Source organism: Mirounga angustirostris, unplaced genomic scaffold (assembly GCF_029215605.1).
Source record: "Mirounga angustirostris isolate CCGP_5_RB_7025 unplaced genomic scaffold, mMirAng1.0.hap1 SCAF_1, whole genome shotgun sequence".
In the NCBI taxonomy this organism is placed as follows: Eukaryota; Metazoa; Chordata; class Mammalia; order Carnivora; family Phocidae; genus Mirounga; species Mirounga angustirostris.
The window spans coordinates 79,488,371-79,502,258 of record NW_026991709.1 but is presented as its reverse complement, the minus strand read 5'-3'; the positions used below and the strand labels follow the sequence as shown (position 1 = coordinate 79,502,258).

The 13,888-nt window shown below is 45.1% G+C and overlaps 1 protein-coding gene across 4 annotated transcripts in view; it reads right to left on the bottom strand.

Moving 5' to 3' along the window:
• The window catches only part of DGKG (diacylglycerol kinase gamma), a 208,968-nt gene extending 195,729 nt beyond the window's left edge, over positions 1-13,239 (bottom strand). For all 4 annotated transcript variants that reach the window (XR_010409214.1, XR_010409213.1, XR_010409215.1 and 1 more), the window contains exon 1: positions 12,984-13,239. The gene's annotated coding sequence lies outside the window, so the exon portion shown is untranslated. The remainder of the gene's footprint in view (positions 1-12,983) is intronic.
• Between the last annotated feature and the right edge of the window lie 649 nt (positions 13,240-13,888).

Here is a 13,888-nt window from a genome sequence, read left to right as displayed (position 1 = left end):
TTAATAGAAACAATTAAGCCATTCACACTTAATGTGATAACATGCTTGACCTCACTTCTATCGTCTTATTTTATACTTTCTTTTTTTATGTTCCCTTGCTATTTTCTTTATTAGTTTTTAATCTTGGCCATACTGTTCCAAATCTTTCTCCTAATTTGAAGTTAAATATGGCATTTCTAGCCTTATATTCATCTTTCTTTCTTTTTAAAAAATGTATCTAGTATTCAATGTGTCTCAGCACGAACTGAGAGCTTTAGTACTTCAAGCATTCTTGTTTTTCTGGAGTAATCTGAGTTTTTAGACTCAGATTATTATCATTAAATTTTTTATCTATCGGGTGCCTGGGTGGCTCAGCCGGTTAAGCGTCTGCCTTCGGCTCAGGTCATGATCCCAGGGTCCTGGGATCGAGCCCCACATCGGGCTCCCTGCTCCGCAGGAAGCCTGCTTCTCCCTCTCCTACTCCCCCTGCTCGTGTTCCCTCTCTCGCTGTGTCTTTGTCAAATAAATAAATAAAATCTTAAAAAAATTTTTTTTTATCTATCTTTTTAACTAAGAATTACTTTTGACAGTTGTATTGTTTCATAACCATATTAATAAAGTTTAAACATTAAATCTCCTCTACTGATTTCACTATTCACCTCCTATCTTTTAGATCACATCATCTCCATCCCCCAATTTTAATATTCATTAATTTCCCTGTTGATCAGAATATTCTGAATACTTTTTCCACTAAAGGATTTTGGCGGTCTACTTTCTGTGTACTTCTTTTGTCTGACAATATCTTTTTTTTCCCTTGTGTAGTACTAAATACAGTTCTTGGTCACAATCTTATTACCTCAAAACTCTATAGCCATATATCAACTTCCTTCTGACATTTAGTGCTACAAAATCTCTGACACATGCTTATTAAAAATACTGTTTTTTTTCTGATTGCATACCAATAGATTCTTTTAAATCTTATAAATTGGTAACTTCCACTAGAATATGTCTTTAATTTTCCCTGGTACACAATATTTTAAATTGAAATCATAAAAATATTTCTCTATACTTTTTATAACTCATCTTCCATTTTCTCTTCTAAAAAATTCCATATTTTAATATTTAATGTGTTGAATTATAGCTTCTATTTTTTTCACTCATTAGTTTGTTGTGTTTTTTTAAGTTTATTTATTTATTTATTTATTTAGAGAAAATGTGTGTGAGTGGGGGAGAGGCAGAGGGAGAGGGAGAGGAGCAGACTCCCTACTGAGCAGGGAGCCCAACTCCAGTCGGATCCCAGGACCCTGAGCCAAAACCAAGAGTTAGTTGCTTAACTGACAGAGCTACCCAGGCGTCCCTTTTGGTTTGTTTCTTTATGTGTTTTCTATCAGAACTGTGAGAATTTACACTCATCTTTAGTGTTCTGCGTTGTTCTAATGTCCATGTTTCCATTACATGATTTTAATTCTGCAAAATATTTCTCATTTTAAAGGAAGTAAAGTTTCCTAATCTCAGATTGCTTTCTTTTGATAGTTTCTGTTACATTCTTTTGAATCTCTGTAAATAGAACTTGGAACTTCAAAGAAAAAAAAAAGGTTTTCTTTTTTTTCACTAGTGTCTATTTTAGAGGGAGAAATTAGTTTTACATTCTTCAATGTCTCCCTTCTTCTGAACTGCTAAATACTGTTTTTGTGAGCTTTGACCATGTGTTGACTGTGAGTCCCATGATCCATCACCATGTGTGTTGGCCAAGGTGTGTCTGAGGAGGCACTAATATGACTGAGATGCTGAGGTGGTGTTTCCCATCACCAACCTTCCTAGCACTGCTGTAGTCCCCTGATACACACACACACACACACACAATTTATATATACAACATATATATAAAATATATTGAGATATATATTGTAATATTATATATATATACTTTCTAAAATGGTGGTAAAATATACATTATATACAATTTATGTTTATTTATGGTGGTAAAATATTCATGACATAAAATTTACCACTTAACCATTTTTAAGTATACAGTTCAGTGGTATTAAGTATGTTTACACTTTTGTGCAACCACCACCACCATCCATTCACAGAACTTTTTTCATCTTACAAAACTAAAACCCTGTACTACTACATGATAACACCTCATTCTCCCCTTCTCCATCCCCTGGAAACCACCATTCTACTTTCGGTCTCTATGGAGTTTGACTATACTAAATACTTCCTATGAGTATTTGTCCTTTTGTGACTGGTTTATTTCACTTAGCAAAATGTCATCAAGGTTCATCCATGTTGTAGCATGCATCAGAATTTCATTCCTTTTTAAGGTTGAGTAACACTCCATTGTAGGTATATACAACATTTTGTTTATCCCTTTGTTCACTGATAGACACTCGGTTGCTTCCACACTTTGGCTATTATGAATAATGCTGCTATGTATTTAGGTATATGAATATCTCTTCGTGTCCTTGCTTTCAATTCTTTGGGTTATATATCCGGAAGAGAAATTGATGGCTCATATGGTATTCCTATTTTTAATTTTTTGAGGAATCACCATACTGTTTTCCATAGTGGTTGCACCATTTTACATTCTCACCAACAGTGCTCAAGGGTTCCAACTTCTCACATCCTCATCATTTGCTTTTTTCTTTTTTTGACAATAGCTATCCTAAAGGATATGAAGTAGTATCTCATTGTGGTTTTGATTTGCATTTCCCTAATGATTAGTGATGTTGGGCATCTTTTCATGTACTTATTGGCCATTTGTGCATCTTCTTTGGAGAAATGTTTCTCAAATCCTTTGCCCACTTATTAATTGGATTGTTTGTTTTTTTGGTTGAGTTTGGGGAGTTCTCTCTATGTTCTGAATATCAACCCACTTTCAGATATATGATTTGCAAATAATTTTCTCCCATTTTTGTAGCCCCTGTCACCTTACCCTTAGAGATGCTAGTGAAATTCTTCTAGGAGTTCCTTCCTTTTCATCTGCAGGCCAACTTTTCCTTCCACTCTGGTGACTTATGGGTTAGTTGAGCTTTCCCTTGGTTCACTCTCATGTATACTGTTTATCATGGATTGTTGTCAAAATTTGTGACATGTGGATTACATTGGTATCCTTTTCTGGCTGTCAGTACTATAATAAATATCTTCAAATATTTATATATTAATCTGATTATTTCAATAAAAAATTAGGGGAGTAGGTATGAGTTAAATGTATATTCTTCATTTCCCATTTTTAACACGGTATTTCTTAAAGGTAATATATCTGCACCAGAATCACCCTGAGTGCTGGTGAAAAATGCTGCTTCTGGGCCACCACTGCACATCTCTGAATCAGAATCTCTGATGGGAGAGTCTCCAGGCAAAAACCAAAATTCAAGAACTGCTAGATTGAGTGCTGCCTTGTGAGCACTTGAAAGAGAAAGCAAGGATTCCATGGAACTAACCAAGGTTCACTCAGAAGTCATAGCAGGTGATTCTTAAGTCTTTTTGACAGGTATATTAGTTATGTAATTCAGGTACCGGATATTTAACAAAGCTTCCCACGAGCCTTGCAGGCATGAGGGAGAAATAACTGTTGAATTCAAAGACAGGGGTAATGTGCAGACAAGATCATGACTGGAGTGCGGCGTCCAGTGTAGGTTCTGACACGCTCAAGTGGGTTTTTAGAGAAAATGTACTGCACTCAGGAGATTTACCAGAGAAGCTAAGGAATTAAAAACCCTGTAGAGGAATCACCGAGGGAACTTCTTGGTTAGCAGTGGTTCTTAACTCTGTGTCACTTGAGGATCCTTAAAAAAATACTCAGGCCCAGGCCCTGACCCCAGACCCATTCAATTAGCATCTCCAGGAGTGGAACCCAGAACTGATAGTTCTGCAATGCTCTCCAGGTGATTTTAATGTTCAACCAGTGTTGAGAACCACTGGTCTAGAGAAGAGGACCTTGATTACTATTTGTGAAGCTCAAATTTGGAAGAGGAAGATAAATGTTTCAGAAAAAAAAAAATCCACGCTTGACCATTCACCTGGCAGAAGGGACACTGAAGGTCTAACTGAGTCAGCAAATGGCTACTGGCACAGCTTGCCTATCAAGCCCGGACTCTCAATGCTGTGAGCAATGTCCTTCCCTTACTGAAGAGGCACGGATCTCCTTGACATGGATCTTTCAGATACTGGTAGTACATGTATCAAGATAAATGAACATCGATTCTCATAATCTCATCAGCTCTTGCGGTGTCACCTACCACTCAAGAGTGATGATTCCCTAATCTGGGTTTCTAGCCACAGAGCTCATCTATCAACCACATCTCCACCTGGATCTCTCACTGACGCTTCAAATGTAACATGCCCCAAACTGACTCATTATTGAACCCTACCCTGTTCCTTGGTTCTCATGGTCATTGGAACCATTATTCTTCTAGGCCCACGGAGTGGAAGCCTGGGGGCTACCCTTTGTTCATCTGCTTCCCTCACTACACTCACACCCACTTAATTACAAGTTCTTTCCTGATTCTGTCCTTCCCTCTGTACCACCTTGTTCAGTCCTCATATCACCTAAATTCCCATGGAAGCCCCCCAAAGGGCAGCCCTGCTTCTTGTCTTCTCTTAGCTGGAAGGATTGCTCTAATGTTAAAATCTGGCCATGTCAGTTCCCACTTAAAATTTCCCAGTGGCCCTCCGCTGTCTACCAGAAAAGATCCACATTCTTTTATTTGACAGACAAGACTCTCCTGCCCACATTTCCAGGCTTGTCTCCCATCACTTCTTGAATCATGGTTTTTGCTTCAGCAACACTGAACTGGAGACAAGAACTGCCTCTGAGCCTCTGCTTACACTGTTCCCTCTATTACCCACACTCAGAATGTATTACCCACATTCACTTCTTCACTTCTACCCATCCTTCAAATTTCAGCTGAAGTTCATCTACTCCAAAGAGTAATGCCTGACCTCCTTGGTCTAACACCTTCCTAGGCTGGGGAGGTGACCCTCCACCAAATCTCCTCTAAACATAATGCTACATGATATCTGTTTCTGGCTCTGTCCCACCCAGCTTCTGGAAACCCAGTGGGTCCTATCCCCAGAAACTACTGCTATGCCTAGCACAGAGGGGATGTTCAGTATATATTTGCTGATTTAATGTTAGTCAAATGATTGGTTGAATCTCCTCAGGAATATATTTGCATGATTTACAGATTAGAAGCAATGGAAGATTTGGAGCAAAGAGGTAATTTCCCCAGCTATAGGAACATGTAACTACTGGCTTCCTAATGCTTGGGCAAGATCACTTTGTGATCAGCCAAAGGCTGCTGGACATCCATGCATGGGAAAATGGAGGGGACAAACTTCCACCAGTGGGTGTCCTGGGGTTGGATTCTGGGGATCATGGACATACTTGTTGATGAGACTCTGGGTTGAGGAGAGTGGGAAACTGGATGAGAACACCCACCCCGCTTTTGCATGTACCTCAAATATTCTGGAAGGAATCCTCTGGCCCTCTCAGAGACGGAAACAACTTTATCTAGCTCCACTTTAACTGAAAGGCAGGGACACCGAGGCAGCTGGTAAAGGGCTGTGGGCCACTGTCCCAGAGCAGAGAAGTGGAGAAATAGAGCAAGGAATGAAAACGTTTAGGCCAAACATTTCAAGCATTTCAGCATCTAAGGGTCAAAGTAAGTGGCCTTGCTGACCTCTGGCTACTTGGAACTTTCACATCAGATCAGCCACCAGGGAAGCTGGTTTCTGTATAGATGAAACACTGTTTGTGCCTTAAGTGAGGAGAGAACTCCCCATGCAGACCAACCAGAAGAGCGTGGTGGGCCCAAATGGGCCATCTGGGCAGGTGGGTCTGGGGTCTGTCAGCAGCTACTCTGCCACTGAGTTTTACCTGTCATCCCTTGTCTTGCCGTAACAGACTCTTCTATACCCCACGGCCTCTGCTTTAATGAAATCACACCACTGAAAGAAGGCTGGAGATACCTGTGCTGTCTCACAATCATGATGGGAATCAGGAGAGCTCATGAATATGAGCACCCTGTTATCTCCTAAGTGTGGTTACATGCAAAGGACAGTTACTGTTCTCGTGATTTTTCTTAATTAAAAAAATCTTTTCTTACTTGAACGTTTTCTATCTGTGCCCCTGTCCTGCCTTGAAGAATTTTGGCCCCATTTCCCACTTGGAAAATGAGAGTCCTTAAGCGCTTTTACTTTCTCCTTTTAAATCACAATGCCAGGAAAAAATCTTGAATTTTCACTGAGGCATCAATGACTTCCAAGGTTAATTCCAAGAGGAAAGTGGACATTGCTTAAAAAAACCCAAAAAACAAAAAACAAAGGCTGTGCTTCTTCAGAAATGAAGATGAAGAGATGGAGTTATGCCCTGGGGAAGAGTGGGAGACCTCAGTTCTTTTCGGGGATGTGGGACCCCAAGCAGGACACTACATTTTTAGGTAGAGGAGGATTCCTCACTTTAAGACGAAGGCCTGGGATCGGGTACTCCCTGATTTCATTTTCCATGATGCTAGAGACTCTTAGATCTGCCTCAAACTAATCCAAGTCTTTTGGCCTAACTGAATAATATCCCAGGGAGCTAAGACAACATGTAACTGATATCCCTGGACCACTCTCCTTAATCTGTTCAGAATCATAGAGTAAGTGAGCCACCACCACCATCCTCACTGCCAACCACCATCATCCCCACCACCATCCCTGCTACCGACACCATCACCTCCAGGGCAAAAAAGGTTCTAATTTCGTAATGGGAAAAATAATATACGAGAATTCTTAAAGATTTTTTTTTTTTATTCATGAGAGACAGAGCGAGAGAGAAAGGCAGAGGGAGAAGCAGGCTCCCAAGGAGCAGGGAGCCCGATGCGGGACTCGATTCCAGGACCCTGAGATCATGACCTGAGCCGAAGGCAGACGCTTAACCATCTGAGCCACCCAGGCGCCCTATACGAGAATTCTTAACTTGAGGGGCTGATGTTAATCCCAGAGAACATTCTGGAATAGGATGTGGAATGAGATTTTAGGACTGAAGTTGTGATCTCTAAGAACGAACAAGGGTTAACTGAAAGCAGCTTATGTCAAACTAGCAAAATAACTTCTTTGACAACGTAATTGGCAGGCAGATAAGGGAAATACCAGTGATAAAGAGTATCTGGACTTTATCAAAACCTTAGATAAGATTCCTTTGATAATTTTTTGAAAAAGTTGAAGAAATATGGGCTGGGTAATAGTATAAAAAGTTGAATAAATTTTCTGAAAGAGTGTTGTTTACTTAATGAATTAACATCTATCTTGAGGGAGCAAATAGTGACATGCCTCAGAATTCCGTAATGTCCGTCATTTTTATCGATGACTTAGTTGAAGAGGTCACGCTCATCAGATTTGGGGATGACAGGAAGCCAGCTGGAAGGGACAGTAAATATACTGGATAACAGAATCAAAGCTAGAAATATTTGGGCAATTTGGCAAAAGAGACTAAATTGAACAAGATGAAGGGAGTAATAAATGCAAGGGCTCTATATTCAGGTCCCACGTAGCATCTGTACGAGCATGGGGGTGTGCGGCAGGTGATACAGTTCAAGAGGAAGTTTAAAAGAGAGTTGCTTTTTTTCAGATGGCACTAAGCTCAACAGGTATTACTGGTATAGACTGCCAATTCAACCTTACAGCGTTTTAACAGAAATATGAAATGGAAGATGAAGCAGGTAATAATCTCTCTCTATTTAAGACTAATTCAGCCTCCCTTGAAATTTTGCATTTTATTCTTTAAGAACAAAGACAGGGAAAACTGAAGCAAGACCGACAATGATAGTGATGACACTGAAGCCAATGATGTAGGAGGCTGCATGGAGCAGTGCAAAGGGCACTGGTCAGGGAGACTGGAGCCAGGCTGTGCCATGAACTGGCTGTGAGATCCTAGCCAAGCCAGTATTTCCCTCAGAGCTGGTGACAGGCCTCCCTGAGTGGTGGTGGTGGGCTGGTCTGCTCTCCTCAGCTTTGGCCCTCTGGTCAGACCATGCTGTGGGTGGGTTCCTTTCTCCCTTGTCACTCATCCAGGGACAAGGCCTCTGGAGCGCCCAGCAAAATTTTGCACTCTTGAAATGCCATTAACATTCGCAAATTATACCAATTATTTCCCTTGGGAAGCCTTCAAAAATACCCTTTCTTTGGCTCCATGGGAAGTCAAGCTGATGGCAGTTCACATCCACAATACCACACACGACATTTACTGAGGCAGGAAAAGAAAAAGGCCTAAGACAGCAGGTCTGAAATCTCCAGACTCGGAGTTAAAACGCAGCCTCTCCTACTAGCTTCGTGAGCACTTACTTAGACTTCCTGAGACTCAGTTTTCCTGTCTGTACAACAGGGTTAATACCAGGCTCAGAGAGATGTGAAGATTAAGTGAGACAATGCATATACAAAATATAGCACCATGTGGAGCACAAAGTAGGAGCCCAATAAATAGTATACCTAATATTACTACTCCATTTACTACCACTATCCCTCCCCTTTCTTCCTCCCCGCTCCCATCCTCCTCCTGGGCCAGGTACTGTGCTGGTTGCAGGGAATATGGTGGACTCACATCCCCTGCCCCCGCCAAGCTCACAATCCAACCAGCACCATCCAGATCAACTTTCTGCCATGATGGAAATGTTCTACACATGCATTTTCTAACGTGGTAGCCAGAAGCCGTATGTGGCATTTACATACTACAAATGTGATTGATGTGACTGAAGAATGGAACTTTAAGTTTTATTTAATTTTAATGAATTAAATGAAAATGGAAATAGTCCCATGTGGACATAGACAGCACAGCTCTAGATACTTTCCTGGTACATTTCTGAGGCTGCCTAGTCTGAGCAAATAAAGATACATTATATGTTAAAAAAAAAAAAAAAGAAGAAGAAGAAGATAGCAGGAGAGGAAGAATGAAGGGGGGTAAATCAGAGGGGGAGACGAACCATGGGAGACGATGGACTCTGAAAAACAAACTGAGGATTCTAGAGGGGAGGGAGGTGGGAGGATGGGTTAGCCTGGTGATGGGTATTAAAGAGGGCACGTTCTGCATGGAGCACTGCGTGTTATACGCAAACCATGAATCCTGGAACACTACATTAAAAACTAATGATGTAATGTATGGTGATTAACATAACATAATAAAAAAAAAGATACATGGAAAGACAAACGCACAAAAAGCACACAGTACAGTACCTGGAAAATTCTCTTATTTGTTCGTTCGCCACATTTAATTGTGGTGCAAAAGTTCTATCTCAGGTGCTGCGGCCATGGTGACGGCTGTACCTTCAATGAGCTCACAGCTTAGTGGGGCTATGCAGAGAAGTGATTTCACCCTAGTGAGGGAAGTGTATGCACAGGTGCTATGGGTGAGGCAGAGAGAGGTCTCTAACCCAGATGAGCAGTCAGGGAGGGCTTCCCAGAAGGATGGCTTAAGATCTGAGCAGAGTCCTGAATAGATTTCAGAGAGGGGACTCAATGAATATTTATTCAATTTACAACAACAGGTTATACTCCAGGGCCATGAGACCCAGTGCCGGTGGCAGAGGCGGCTATGGGGCAAACACTGTCTTAGGGAAAACTCATAGCCTAGGGCCAATTTGTCTTCAAACAGTTCCCCTTTGTGTCTTTTTGTATTGCTTAATTTCATTTCTCTTCTGCAGCCGTATCTTCTCACCTGGGAGCATTTTTGGGGGATGTTGTATATAACCTTACTTTTTATTGCTTTATCAGTAGTCACTAACCGTAACTGATTTGGTGGGGGGTAGGGAGGCAGAAGAAGTCTGTTACACATAAGGTGACATCAACTCGCACTGTGGTTTTGATGCGGAATTCTTTTCCTTGGTATAAACAAAAGGCTCTGTGAATATGGCCAGTACATGAAGAAGCTGTTATGGATTGGTTGGACTGGCTGCATCTGGCTGTGACAGTGATGCACTCTAATAGGAGTAAGGATTATTCTAATTACTTACATGGAGCAGTGGGATCTTACGAACATTTGTATATTTTACACGATTTTTGATTTGCCCAAAGCTGATATGTGACATCTAGCCAGAGAATTCTGCCACTGACAGTTGCTCACATAAAAGCAGGTACGGCTCTATACTGTATAGTTTCCATAATCACAGGTGTGTGTGTATACAGCTGGATGATGTAAGACCCAGGATTTAAACCCAGGCTGAGTCCTGAGTGGTTGCCTAGCCTCTGTAACTATTGCTTCTCTGCTCTCCCTGTCCCCTCAGTTAGTGTTGTAGCAAAAGTCCTTGGCGAACATCATTTTCATGGCTGTGTATTATTACACTGTCAGTCATTTAGCAACTACAAATAACTCTGCACAACATCCCTGCTGCATACATTTCCCAAATACTTTCTTTGGATAGATTCCCAGAAGCAGGATCACTGGGCTAAAGGGCATGAAAGTTTCAAGGCTCCTGATATATAGGACAAGCTGCTTTTTGAAAAGGCTACACTAATTTACACTTCCATTACACTGCTCTGCCGTAGTCAAAGCAGGTGACCTCTAAAGACTCAAATAGACCAGGGCCTCATGTGACCAAACCACACCACCCGAGCATCCCCCTGGCCTTCCGGGCGAAGGAATCACTAGCTGTGTGGCAGGGGCAAGTCCCCTGAACTCTGTGGCTTTGGTTATAATGCTTGCCTCAGAGAGTCTTCTGAGGATTGAATGACACAATGAATATAAAATACTTAGCACCTAAAACGTACATTTAGTAGATACTCAATAAATGTAGGCTCACTATAGGTTATATGATTTCAAGGCAAAAAACGGATAGAAAAGAAATATGCCAATATAGTAACAGTGAGAAAATTGGGTGGTGGAACTGTGGGTGGTTGGTTTGATTCTTTGCACACTTTCCAACTTCCCTAATTTTTTTCATTCCACTCGAATTACTTTTACACTAAAAAGATATATGTAATGATGGAAGACAGTAAGATGTTTTTAAAGAATTTTACCACAACTCTCCCTTCTTCCAAAGCAGGAGCTGGGGGCAGCCTCCTCCCCTAGGGATCAGCAGGAAGGGTTGTTCCCCTGGCAGAGCCTCAGAGTGCACAGCTGGGACCTCTGGGTGCCACCTGTTGAAAGTGCTCTGTGGAGAGTTGGTGGGGGAATCGGAACTGGTGTCCTTAGTGGTTTCTCGTATCTCTAAGAGTCTAGATTCCAAGATGCTCTGATATTTATCCTTTTCTTCCCAGATCTTGATTGATCTGAACCAAACACTGAACTAAAAGTATAAGGTGACCATACAATATTGTATGGTGACTAACATAACAAAATTAAATTAAATTTTTAAAAAAAGTGTAAGGTGGGAAAGACTCATCTACTTGCACCCCTCCCAGAAAAATACCTGAGATAATGCCTACAGTGCTACACATAAACGCTACACAGACACATAAATGTTAAGGGTGACTGGCAAAGAGAAGACTTAAGACCAGGGGTACAGCAGGGAAGTTAGCTTAGTTGCACCTGCTTTATTTAATGCGTATAATTTATATTCAGAACGGACTCTCTGGCAAATACAGTCCTTTGTAACACGTCGAGCGGCGAAGTCCCTTCCCACGTTAATCAGGACATATCCCTGGAATGAGAGGATCATAAAGCACAAAGGTAGGGGTGTGTGCGTGTAAGTACGTGACCAAACCGTGATGACAACTGCCCTTACGATCTAACGTCCTTCACTGACAACGAGGGTGCCTTGTGCTCCAGCAAGTGGCTCTGGGGGGCTGTATTTTACAAAAAGCATCCCAGGCACCGAAATCCCGGATTCATTCTCCCCACTTGAACCAGAGGGCCCGTTCCCAGCCCTGTGTCCTGACCGATGCCCCTCATCAGTGACTACCCCCGGTCCACACCTCCAAACCCAAGGCGCGTGCCCCCAGACCCCGAAATGAAAGAACGACAAACAGCGCTGCCGGGCCCTCGCGGGACGGCGAGGTCATCGTATGCTAATGCAGCGGGAGGAGCGGGCCTGGCCGCGAGCGCGTCGGCGGGTTCTCAGCTCTCCCGCGCGCCACTGCGGTGCAGCCACACATCACCGCGCGCTGCCGCAGACCCTCGGCGGCGGGGAGGGGGAGTCGTGCCCGCCACTCTCAGTTCCGCCGCTGGATCGCTCACATCTGGAGACGCCTCCTCGCTCCTGTCCCAGGCTTCCCACTGCAGTGATGGCGGGGGTGGGGGCGGCGCAGCAGAGTCACCTGTAGGGCTTTCCGGAACTCCGCGGCCCCCTCCGCAAATTCTAGTCCATCCATCCAGAGGAAGAAAATGTCAGAATATGCAGGGTGAGGTGGCCTAGTGGAGTTTTGGAAAGCCCCACAGGTGATACTAGATGCTCGCCCTTCAAGACACACACACACACACGGACACGCATGTCGTGACTCGGTCACTAAACAGGTCAGCTTTATGTGCTCTCCCGACCTTCCTCTCCCTCCCTAGCTCGTATTTGTCAAGGTGTCAGTGTTCTCTCCAGCCTCCCTTCAAGCTCCCCTAGCCCAGCGGCTTTGCGGACTGTCCCAAAGTCTGGAACCCCGCGGGACGGTCAGAGGCTTTGGCGGCCAGACGTTAGGAAAAGTGTCCCCGCTCCTCGCCGCCCTTGGGCACCCTGGCGCGCGAACTGGCTACCAAGGAGGCAAGGTGCGTCTAGAAGGCGAAAATCTGGTCAGTGGCTGGAGCCAAGTGCCCGGAGCAAAGCTGCCTCCCGCCCGCACACCTTTGGGGTGTGGAAGATCTTCCCAGTCGGAGAGGGAGCCGCTGCCCCACCCGTGCCGCTCCCGCGTCCTCAGCCTTCCAGCGGGGCATCTCCTCCCGCAGGGGCTTTGCGGCAGGTGGCAGCGCCAGGGTGGGCACAGGGGCCTCGCCCGCGGCTCCCTTCCCTGGCCGCGCGACGGGCTCCCGCTCTGCCCTCCTTTTCCAAGTTGCGGCCGCCCGCGAGCCCGAGCCCCCTCCGCTGCGCCGGCGGCCGTCTTACCTCACCATGCAACACTTGGTTGCGCGGTTCCCCGGGGCGCTCCTTCCTCGGGGCTTATTCCCTTACTTGGGAGGAAAGAGGAACCGACAGACAGCAGGGGGACCAAGGCTGTGGTCTGGCCGCCTTCCCGCCAGCGCAGCCCTCTCCAGGAGGGGGGCAGCCCGAGAGGGCGCCGCGGAGCTGGGGCGGCGGTGCTGGGGAGAGGCAGAGCCGGGGTCCTGCGCCTGCCCGCGTACCCGCGCCTCCCAAGCAGTGCGTCCCGGCTGCCCGCTACTACGGCACTGCGGCGCCCCGCCCCTAGCCGCCCGGCGAGTCCGCCTGCCACTCTCCCGCGGAGCCCTGCCCCCGGGCGCAGAGCCCGCCCCGCACCCCCGCGCGCGCGCGCACACACACGCGCCACACACACGCGCGCGCGCGCGCGCGTTCCGCACACGCGTGAATGCGGATCCGCTCGCTGCGAGCCCGCGTCCGTTTGGTGTAACTTGGGCGCGGGCGCCGCGCGGTTCGGGCACTTCTCCCTGATGGAGCTTCGGTCCGGGAGGAGGAGTCAGAGGCTTAGGGATTGGGGAGGACGCAGCAGTGCTGGGCTCCTCAGGGCGCCAGAGGCCCGCTGACTCCGGGAACGGAGGACAACTGCTTGACCAACCGAATACCCACTGGGCATTTCCACATCTCAACCGAAGTCTAGGCTGCCTTAAGATCCCGACCAAATCAGAGGGGAAAAAATGCAAATTAAAAATCAACAAGTTCTCTCCGTTTCCTGGGGACTCAATGTCTCTAACCTACAAATCGCTTCCCCGCCCCGGGCACATTATCTGACAGCTCTGGCCCTGGTGGCAGGAGACTGGTGACTGTTCAATCTGAAACGATTTCCCCCTCCGCAGGTATGGTGGGGACCACCGCAT